This window comes from Camelus dromedarius, chromosome 5 (assembly GCF_036321535.1).
Source record: "Camelus dromedarius isolate mCamDro1 chromosome 5, mCamDro1.pat, whole genome shotgun sequence".
Lineage (NCBI taxonomy): Eukaryota > Metazoa > Chordata > Mammalia > Artiodactyla > Camelidae > Camelus > Camelus dromedarius.
The window spans coordinates 93,438,480-93,447,405 of NC_087440.1; positions in this window are offsets into that span (position 1 = coordinate 93,438,480).

Genomic DNA, 8,926 nt, shown 5'->3' on the forward strand with positions numbered 1-8,926 from the left:
AAAAAGTCCTATTTTACAATCACTTATCTTTACTTGGAAGATTTCTAATTTATGCTTATTTGATTAAGGTCCAGTTGCTACTTTTTTTTCCTCTTAGGAGAAATAAAAAAGGAAAGAAAAAATGTAAAGAAAGTCATAAGAAATTCACATGCAGCTAATAAACATAAAAAATTCCAAGCATATGCGCACAAAAATCCCCAAAGCAATTTCATAGATTTCTAAAATTCTGCATCATAGAAAAGACAGCATTATAACACACTAATATTAAAGTCTGCTGCTGTATTTTCATTATTCTTTTTCATACATAGCGTTTATACAGCCTGTCTCCTACAAATTACAACGCTCTATTAAAGACGCTTACACAAAAAGTGGCTCCAATGCTGGTTTAAAATAATTTTTTATTTCCCAGGATATATTTTTCCTTGTGTCATTCCCCCAACTTTTTGTTTGTTTGTTTTCTTCTTTTTTTCTTTTATAACTATAAATTCAACCTTAAGGAAGCTTGCCTTTTTCTTGAAAAACAGAACAACAAAGCTTTTATATCATTTGCTAACCTGATCTGGTTTTAAGAGAGAGTGGAGAGTTATCTTGCAAGAGTTAAGTTTATCAAAAAAGAAAAAAAAAAAGAGAGAGAGTTAAATGTATCCTGTGAATGATGGATCTTGCTATGTTTTAATACTTTCCTATTCGAGCCGTAGAACCAGGAGAAACATGTTTGCAGAGTGCATGCATTTGATGAGCAAGAAACATCGGAGGGCATCCGGGTATGTGCTGACAATAAAGCGAGTCACCTGGGGGGAGGGTGTAACTCAGCGGCAGAGCATATACAAGGTTCTGGGTTCAACCCCCAGTACCTCCTCCAGAAATAAAGAAACACATAAAACTGATTACCTCCCTCCCAAAAAAAGTTAAAAAAAAAAACCAAAAAACAGGAAACTCAACCCAAACTAAAGCAACGTGCCTGGAGCAGCAGGCAGGCAGGACTGCAGATGCTGCGGGACAGCAGACACAGCAGATGCCGGGCTCCGGCCAGCGTGCGTGTGTGCGCGTGGGACTCCCAGGTAGGTCGTGCATAACAATGTCTAGAAATGCTGTTGTGCCTTTTAAAAATATGTTGACTTTTATTAAAATGTTACAGCCGGACACAGAGCATGTGTGTGAGTTAAAATACACAGAGGAAATATATGTAGAGAGTGAAAAAAAAATCTGAGATGTGAAGCCAAAAATTCCTTTCTGTAATCAAAATAAAAAGGCACTTCGGGGATAAAGGGTGTAGCTCAGTGGTAGAGTGTATGCTTAGCATGCACAAGATCCTGGGTTCAATCTCCAGTACCTCCATTAAAAGAATAAATAAATAAACAAATAAAAAATTTTAAGAAGGCATTTTGCTTAATGAAAAGTGGCATTTCAATATATCAAGAAGTCTTTGGTTAGGGCTCTAGCAGAAGCTTTTTCTGCCACAGTTCATCCGGGGTCGGCGTCAGCCTTGCTGACCACGGAGGCACCGGGCACCGCTTCCCTAGCCGGCTCGGGCTCCACGTCTGAGGGTTGTCCGCTGAATCCTTCCTTGTTAGTTGTTCAGCACATCACTCACGGATGTCACCATTCAAATTCCAACGGGGAGAGCCCATCTCCAGCCATTGTCTTCCTCCAGTGACTCAATGAGAGCCTTTCACATTTGACTGCAGCAGTGACCATCCTCCCAGGGGTGGCTCTCATGGTCCCACTTCAGATGCAGAATTCAGGTGGCCACCAGGAAGGCCACTGGGCTATCCGAGTGCCACCCTCTCTCAAGTGTTCTGACCCGCTGGGAGTCTGCTTTCTTCCGCTGCTTCCTGAGATAAAATTCAGAGACCCCTGAGCTGTCTCAGTCCTGGCAGGGGTGGGTGATATGACGGGGGACATCTGGCCAAACCCCCCCAGGAGGAGAGCTTTGAGAAGGTCACCTCTGCTAATAAAATTGCAGTGGTCACCACTGTCACCAACAGGGTCATCAACCAGGGGTGGTTGGTTGCACAGGGCATTTGCAAGAATTAACACCTGATGGAAAACTGCCAAACAAGCCTATCAAAATAGGAGGGGAGGAAGAAGCTGTGGTGTGTGTGTGTGTGTATGTATGTATATTACTCAGCCATAAAAAGGAATGAAATCATGACATTTGCATCAACATGGATGAACCTATAGATGATCATACTAAGTGCAGTAAATCAGAGAAAGACAAACATCAAATGATATCACTTATATGTGGAATCTAAAAAAATAGATACAAATGAACTTATTTACTAAACAGAAAGAGACTCACAGACATAAAACAAATTTATGTTACCAAAGGGGAAAGAAGGGGAGGGGTAAATTAGGAGTTTGGGATTAGCTGATACTAACCACTATATATAAAACAGACAAACAAGGTCCTACTGTACAGCACAGGGAGCCACATTCAGTGTCTTGTAATAGCCTGTAATGAGAAAGAAAACGAAAAAGAATGTGTGTGTGTATAACTGAATCACTCTGCTGCTCGTCAGAAACTAACACAACGCTGCAAATCAACTAGACCTCAGTTTACGAAAACAGGGGGCAAGGGGTCGGGGTGCTGCCCGCCATTTCCTACGTGTCGTGGTGTCTCCACTCACATCTCACTCACATCTCGCAGGGATGTTCCAAATTCGAGGCCAAAGGGGCCGAGGAAACAGGATGTCCACCTGATGCTGGAAGTACTCTCTGCCTTTCCTTCCTAGGGCTGCCGGGCCGAGGGGGGTGTCAGCTCCTGGGAGGGACAGCACACGAGGACTCTGCAGAGACTGGGCGCCAGCCAGGGCCCTCCAGCTCTCCTGGCGGTGGTTCTTCCTGAGCAGGTCCACCGGACCCTCTCTTCAATGTCCTTGTCCCTAAGGAGAAGGGACCTCATCAGTGGCTTCCAGGTGGTCGCGGGGAGCAAGGGCTAAGTTCAGGGGTTGCGTCCTGGCAGGCGGGGCCGGGAGTGTGTGTGTGCAGGATAATACATCTTTATTTTAAAAAATAGATCACCAAAATTGATTTTTCCCATAAATCTGTGTATTACTAACATTCCAAGGAACAGCTGGAGAAAGCCAGTTTAAGTGTATCAGGCCACATTGATGTCTGGGCTGCAGTTAACAGAATATTCAACCCAAAGTAGCTTAAAAGGCAGTGGGGCTTTTTGTTCATTTGCCTTAATAAGAATAAGGAGTCTGTTCTGGGTCTGGTTCGGCAACAGCAAGGAGTGGAACTGGCCTCGCAGCTCAGCTCCTGGTCTTCTCCTTTTGGTCATGCAATGGCTGCTGCAGCTCCAAGCATCACAGCCTCACCCAGCAAAGGCAGTGAGCAGATGGCAATGTCTCATCTCACCTCATCTGTTACATGCGGAGGAACAGCATTCCTGGGAGCTCCCTCCATGCCCCCCTGCGGCGGGCAGCCCTGGTGCCTGTGGTGGCGGAGGGCTGCGTCTGCAGGTGAGCAAAGACATCCCTTGTTCTCTGGGGAACCCCTGAGAAAGGGTCGCACTGAGGCAGGAGGAAGTGACTGACTTCTTTAGCCCTTCCTCACCCATCTTGTCTGTCCCAGGAACTGCAGGGTTGTGTGTGTGTGTGTGTGTGTGTGGAGGGGGGGTGTATAAGGAGCCTGGACCTGGGGTGGAGATGGGCCCTGCACTCCAGCCTGAGGGCTTCGTGACCTGGGCCTTCTCCGGCCTCGTCACCGGCCTACTCTGTCCCACAGCACTGGAGAGCCGTCCTCAAAGCCTGGGGCCGGGGACAGTGGGGTGTGAATGGGGCGAGGGGGCAAGAATTCCGTGCAGCACAGCCACCACCCTGCCCATGCTCGGGCTCCCTCTGTCGGGCGACTGACTTCTATGTGGGGTGCAGGCGGGCACCGTGACCATGCCCTTCAGGAGGGAGGCCCAGGGGTAGGGGGACACTGCCTGGCAGCCCCTCCAGGTTAGCGGTCCTGGAGCTAAACCGTCCCGCCATAGGCCAGCATCTGTGCTCCCAGGACGGCCCTGGAAGGATGGCAGCCCCTTCCCCGGAGCGGTGCGGTGCCCCCTCAGCTGCTGGGTCTCAGCCCGGCCGCAGAATTAAACAGGGACACAAGGCGGCTCAGGCTTTAAGGACCCAACCCTCCTGCTGTCTGTGGGTAATTACCTCAGCCAACAGACCGAGCCCAGAGGACTGGGTCCTAGACTGGGAGGCCAGCAGACCTGGGCAAGCAGCCAGGGGCCTCCACGCCGCTGATGTTGGGTGAGGTGTGGGGGTGCTGTCTGGGCCACCTGCCTCCTGGCCCTGAGCAGGGCCCTGCCCCAGCTGCCCCGACGATGCAGATAAACCCCACTGGGCGCTCGCAGCTGGGGACCCGGGGGGCCCAAGCTTGCAGGCAATTCCTGCTGTCCCGGGCTGGGCAGGTCCACATGGACCTGGGTAGCCACGCAGCGGACATTTACAAAATGGGAAGCTAGCTCACTCACAGCCAAGGCGGCACTTGGCCTCGCCTTTGGGAAGGCCCAGCCCCTGGCTGCAGCTGACCTTGGGCCCTGGGCGCCAGCAGGGGCACGTGAGGCCACGCAGACAACTGGGAAGGAATAAAAGGGCCCTGGGCCTGATTCTCGGAAAGGAAACTGCGTTCTCTCTGCCGGGATGTGTGTCTGTCAGCTTTGTGCCATGTTACTGGCTAGTGGGGAGGAGACAGCGCAGCGGTAGAGCGCGTGCTTAGCACAAGGTCCTGGGTTTGATTCCCAGTACCTCCTTTAAAAATAAATGAAATAAATAAATAAACCTAATTACCTCCCCTCTCCCCACAAAACTTTACCCGCCTGCAGTGAGGTTTTTCTGCCACTAGCAGGAAATGAACATGAAACTAACAACCAAATGCAAAACTCCAGAGGCAGAGGGACAGTTGAGGTCCCACAGTCCCTGACCACGGAGGACAAGGTGGCTTGGCTTCTATGAATTTGATCAGATCCCCGGCCTAAATCGGAGAGCCGCGTATGGGGTTCAGGAGGAGGCTGAGGGAATGTGGGCCGACCTGAGGTTGGTTCCAGCTCCAGCCCCACCTGGAGGCTGTTGAGCCCAGTGGCTTCAAAGGGCGGCAGGGCCCTGGGGCTGGAGCCGGGCTGGGAGGAGGAGGGGAGGTCTCTGCCCCTACAGCAACCTCTGCTTTTTTTAAAAATTTTATTTTTCATTGAAGTGTAGTTGATTTACAATGATAGCTTCAGGTGTACAGCAAAGTGATTCAGCTATATATATACATACATATATACATATATTTTTCAGATTCTTTTCCATTACATGTTGTTATGAGAAATTGAATATAGTTTCCTGTGCTATACAGTAGGTTCTTGTTGTTTATCTATTTTGTTTACAGTAGTGTGTATATGTTAATCTCAGACTTTTAATTTATCTCTCCCCCCCTTCTCCTCTCGTTTATCCCCTGGCTTCACTCCCACTCGAAGGCGGTCTGCATGCCTACCTCAAGCCCCAGGCTCTGCCTCAGACCCCTGCCTGGCCCTGGAGCCACGAGCCCACAGGATGTGTGGGACAATCCCTTGACACCCCGCCCCATTCTGCAGGGGAGACCCCCGATGACCGCCTAAAGAAACCAGCAACTCTCATCATCATTAATACAGCTTCCTGGTTTAAAAAGTTCAGGCAGTACCAAGGGCAAAGGTGGAACAAGGTCTCCCCATCCCCCGTTCTCACGTGCAGAGGCCACCCCGTGCAGAGGAGGGAGCGGGGGCTGTGGGTTCACTGAGAACACTGAGGAGCTGGTTGGTTCTGTGCCCACCCAGGGAGCTGATGCGTGGTCCCCAAGGCTGCACAGCATCCGGCATCCCCACCCATGCCCTCGCATGGACAGAGGCCCCTCTGTTTATAGCTTTGCTTTAGGTGCAGAGCAGCGATGAAAATCTTGCCTGGGCTGGGTGCACACGTGCGAATATTCCCACAAGACAGGGGAAGCACAGGCTGGCTGGGCATGGGCTTTTGTAAAGTTGATGGACACTGTCTCCTAACCTCCAACCTCAGATTCACACATCAGCTGAGAGCCCATCTCCCCACCACTCCTGTCTTGTCCCTCTGCAAAACCTCCAATGTCTGCCCATCTGCAGGTGAAAAATATGAACTCCAGGTCATACGAGATTGCATTTCTCTGATTGTGAGTGAAAAGCATCTTTCAGCCAGCAACCATGTGAGCTTCCTTTTGCACGTGTCCAGGCTGCCGGCTGACTTCCGGCGAGACTTGCAGCCCCGCCCTTGCTCAGAAGGGCTCTGTTGGGATGTGAGTTAGCAACAACTTTTCCCAGTGTGTGGCACATCCTTTGACTTGAAAGGTTATATCCATGGCAAATGTTGCAATTTGGGCTTTAATTAAATTTATCAAAAAATTTTTTGTGACTTTGGCTTTTGTCACGCTGGGAAAAGCCTTTCTCATCATGAGCCTCTTCAGCCATCTCCAGTCCCCTGCGTTTTCTTCAGATGCTTTTGGGGGTTTGTTTTTGGCATTTATATTTCTGGTCCATAGGGAATTTATTTTGGAGTGAGACAGGAGTCTAATGTCATATTTCTTTCCAACAGCAGCCCAGTTTTCCCAATGCCCTTTATTAAAGACTGCCCTTTTCCTCGTGGATTCTAAATACCAAATAATTGTATGCTAAATGATCACACAGACCTCTGATCGGTGTGCTCAGTCAACCGCCTGTAACAGAATGTTCTGGTCAGTTTTGTGACAGATTCTACCCTCTGGCAGGACTGGAACCTTCTTTTTCAGAATTTACAGGCGTGTGTGTGTGTGTGTGTGTGTGTTAGGACACATCCAACATAAAATTCACCATTTTAACCATTTTTAAATGTACAGTTCAGTGGCTCATTTGTGCATAAGTACATAAGTACATTTGTGTCATCATGCAACCATCATCACCCTCTACTTCTTAACTTCTTGCATCTTCCTAAATCTGAACCTTTGTCTTCATTCCACACTAACCCCCATCCCCTGGCAACCACTATCCTACTTTCTGTCTGTCTGTAATATATTTGATTACTCTAGGGACCTCATAGAAGTGGAATCAGAAAGAATTTGCTTTTTGTGACTGGCTAATTTCACGTGGCATAATGTCTTCAAGGTTCATCCATGTTCCTTCCTTTTTAAGGCTAAATAATATTCCACTGTATGGATGGACCACATTTCACTTTTCCGTTCATCCATCAGTGGACATTTGCGATGCAGCCATCTTTTGGCTGTGGTCAATAATGCTGCGATGAACAAGGGTATACAAGTGTCTATTCGAGTCCCTGTTCTCACTGCTTTGGGCCTGTGCTCAGAAGTAGAGTGGCTGGATGGAACAGTAGCTCTACTTTTAATTTTTTGAGGAAGTGCCATCCTATTTTCCATAGAGTCCGCATCAATCACATTCCCAGCAACAACACCCAGGATTCTAATTCTCCACGTAGACCCTCGCCAACATTGGTATTTCCTGTTTTTCATTTTGACAGTAGCCAGCCTAACAGCTGCTAAGCGTGTCTCACTGCACTAGCTCGTGCACCTCCCCAGTGACCATGATGCTAAGCCTTTTCCCACGTGCTTGCCAGCCCTTTGTGTGTCTTCTTTGAAGACAAGTCCACTCCAGTCCTTCCAGGCTATTTATTCTTGCCCTTCAGAATTGGTTCACAGAGGCTAAAAAACAAACATCCTTTAGCTACTCTTATTGGGCTGCATCCAACGTGTGGATCAGCTTGGGGGTCAGTGGCTTCACCCCTCCCTGGGCTTCCTTTCCAGTCTTCACAATGAATTCCTGGCTCAGTCTACCTCGTTCTTTCTACCCCCTCCCTGTGGCTCCAAGTTATCACCCACACCTGATGACCTAAAGCTGCCCCGAGCTCTGAGCTCTGTCCTAAACTCCCAGATGCTCCTGGACAGCTCACCTGAATGTCCTCAGGTCTCTCCATCCCCATCCCTCTGTGACAAATTCTCAACTGCTGACCCCTGCACAACTGCTCTCCTGGCCTGTTCACCTGTTTCCTGGTGACAGCAGGGGTCTAGGTGACACTGGGCATCGTCCTTGCCTTTGCTCTCCCTCGCCTTGGAGGGAGGCAGGGTCCTGGCAAAGGAGAAAGATGCAAAGAGAGAAAAGGACTTTCCTAAAGGTCCATCTGCCAAGGTATGGGCAAGGGATAGCTGAACCCAACAGGGTGGTGAAGGCCTGAGTGGGGGCTGGTCCCAGAGCCCTGCAAGTGTAGGAAGGGCCTCAGGGCAGGAGCTGGGGCCTCAGGGAGAGGACCTCAGGGAGAGGACAGGTCTGTGACCATCAGGGAGAGAGCTGGGGAAATTCCCCAATCTCTGGGCCCAAGTCCAAACTTACCCAAAAGACAGTGGAGAGTGGGGGAGGGGGCCCAGATCACCGGGCAGTGAGGGGGCAGGGAGGAGCAGGGAGGAAGGTGGGTCTGGGGGGCAAAGCAGGAATACGCAGCCCACTTCTCAGACCCCACCTCTTCATTCCAGGGCCTCTGGTTGGACGCCTGGCCTTTCCCCCACCTCCTAGTCCCGTTCTGCTGCTGCCCACTCCCTTTGGCACCCGGAGCTCTCTGAAACCCTCATTTGAGCAGGTCTCAGCTGGCATCAAACGCTCCTTGGGCGCCACGTTGTCCTGGGGATGAAGTCCAAACTCCTTGATCACCAGGCTACAGGGTTGCTTCCCAGGCTTGCCCCCCACCCCCATCTCCATCCCTCTGGTCCCATCTCGGGTTCTTCCGTGAGCCCAGCACAGGTGCTCCGCCCACTGCCTGGCATACACCGTGCACTCTCCTAGCTCTTTCCTCTGCAGTGGCTTTGCACTCGCATAGTTGGTGCGGGGCTCCACGCTCCAGAGTATGGGACCCCCTCCGTGCTCCCGTCCCCCAGGTCAGGGCCTGGCTCTGTCCGGGCCTAG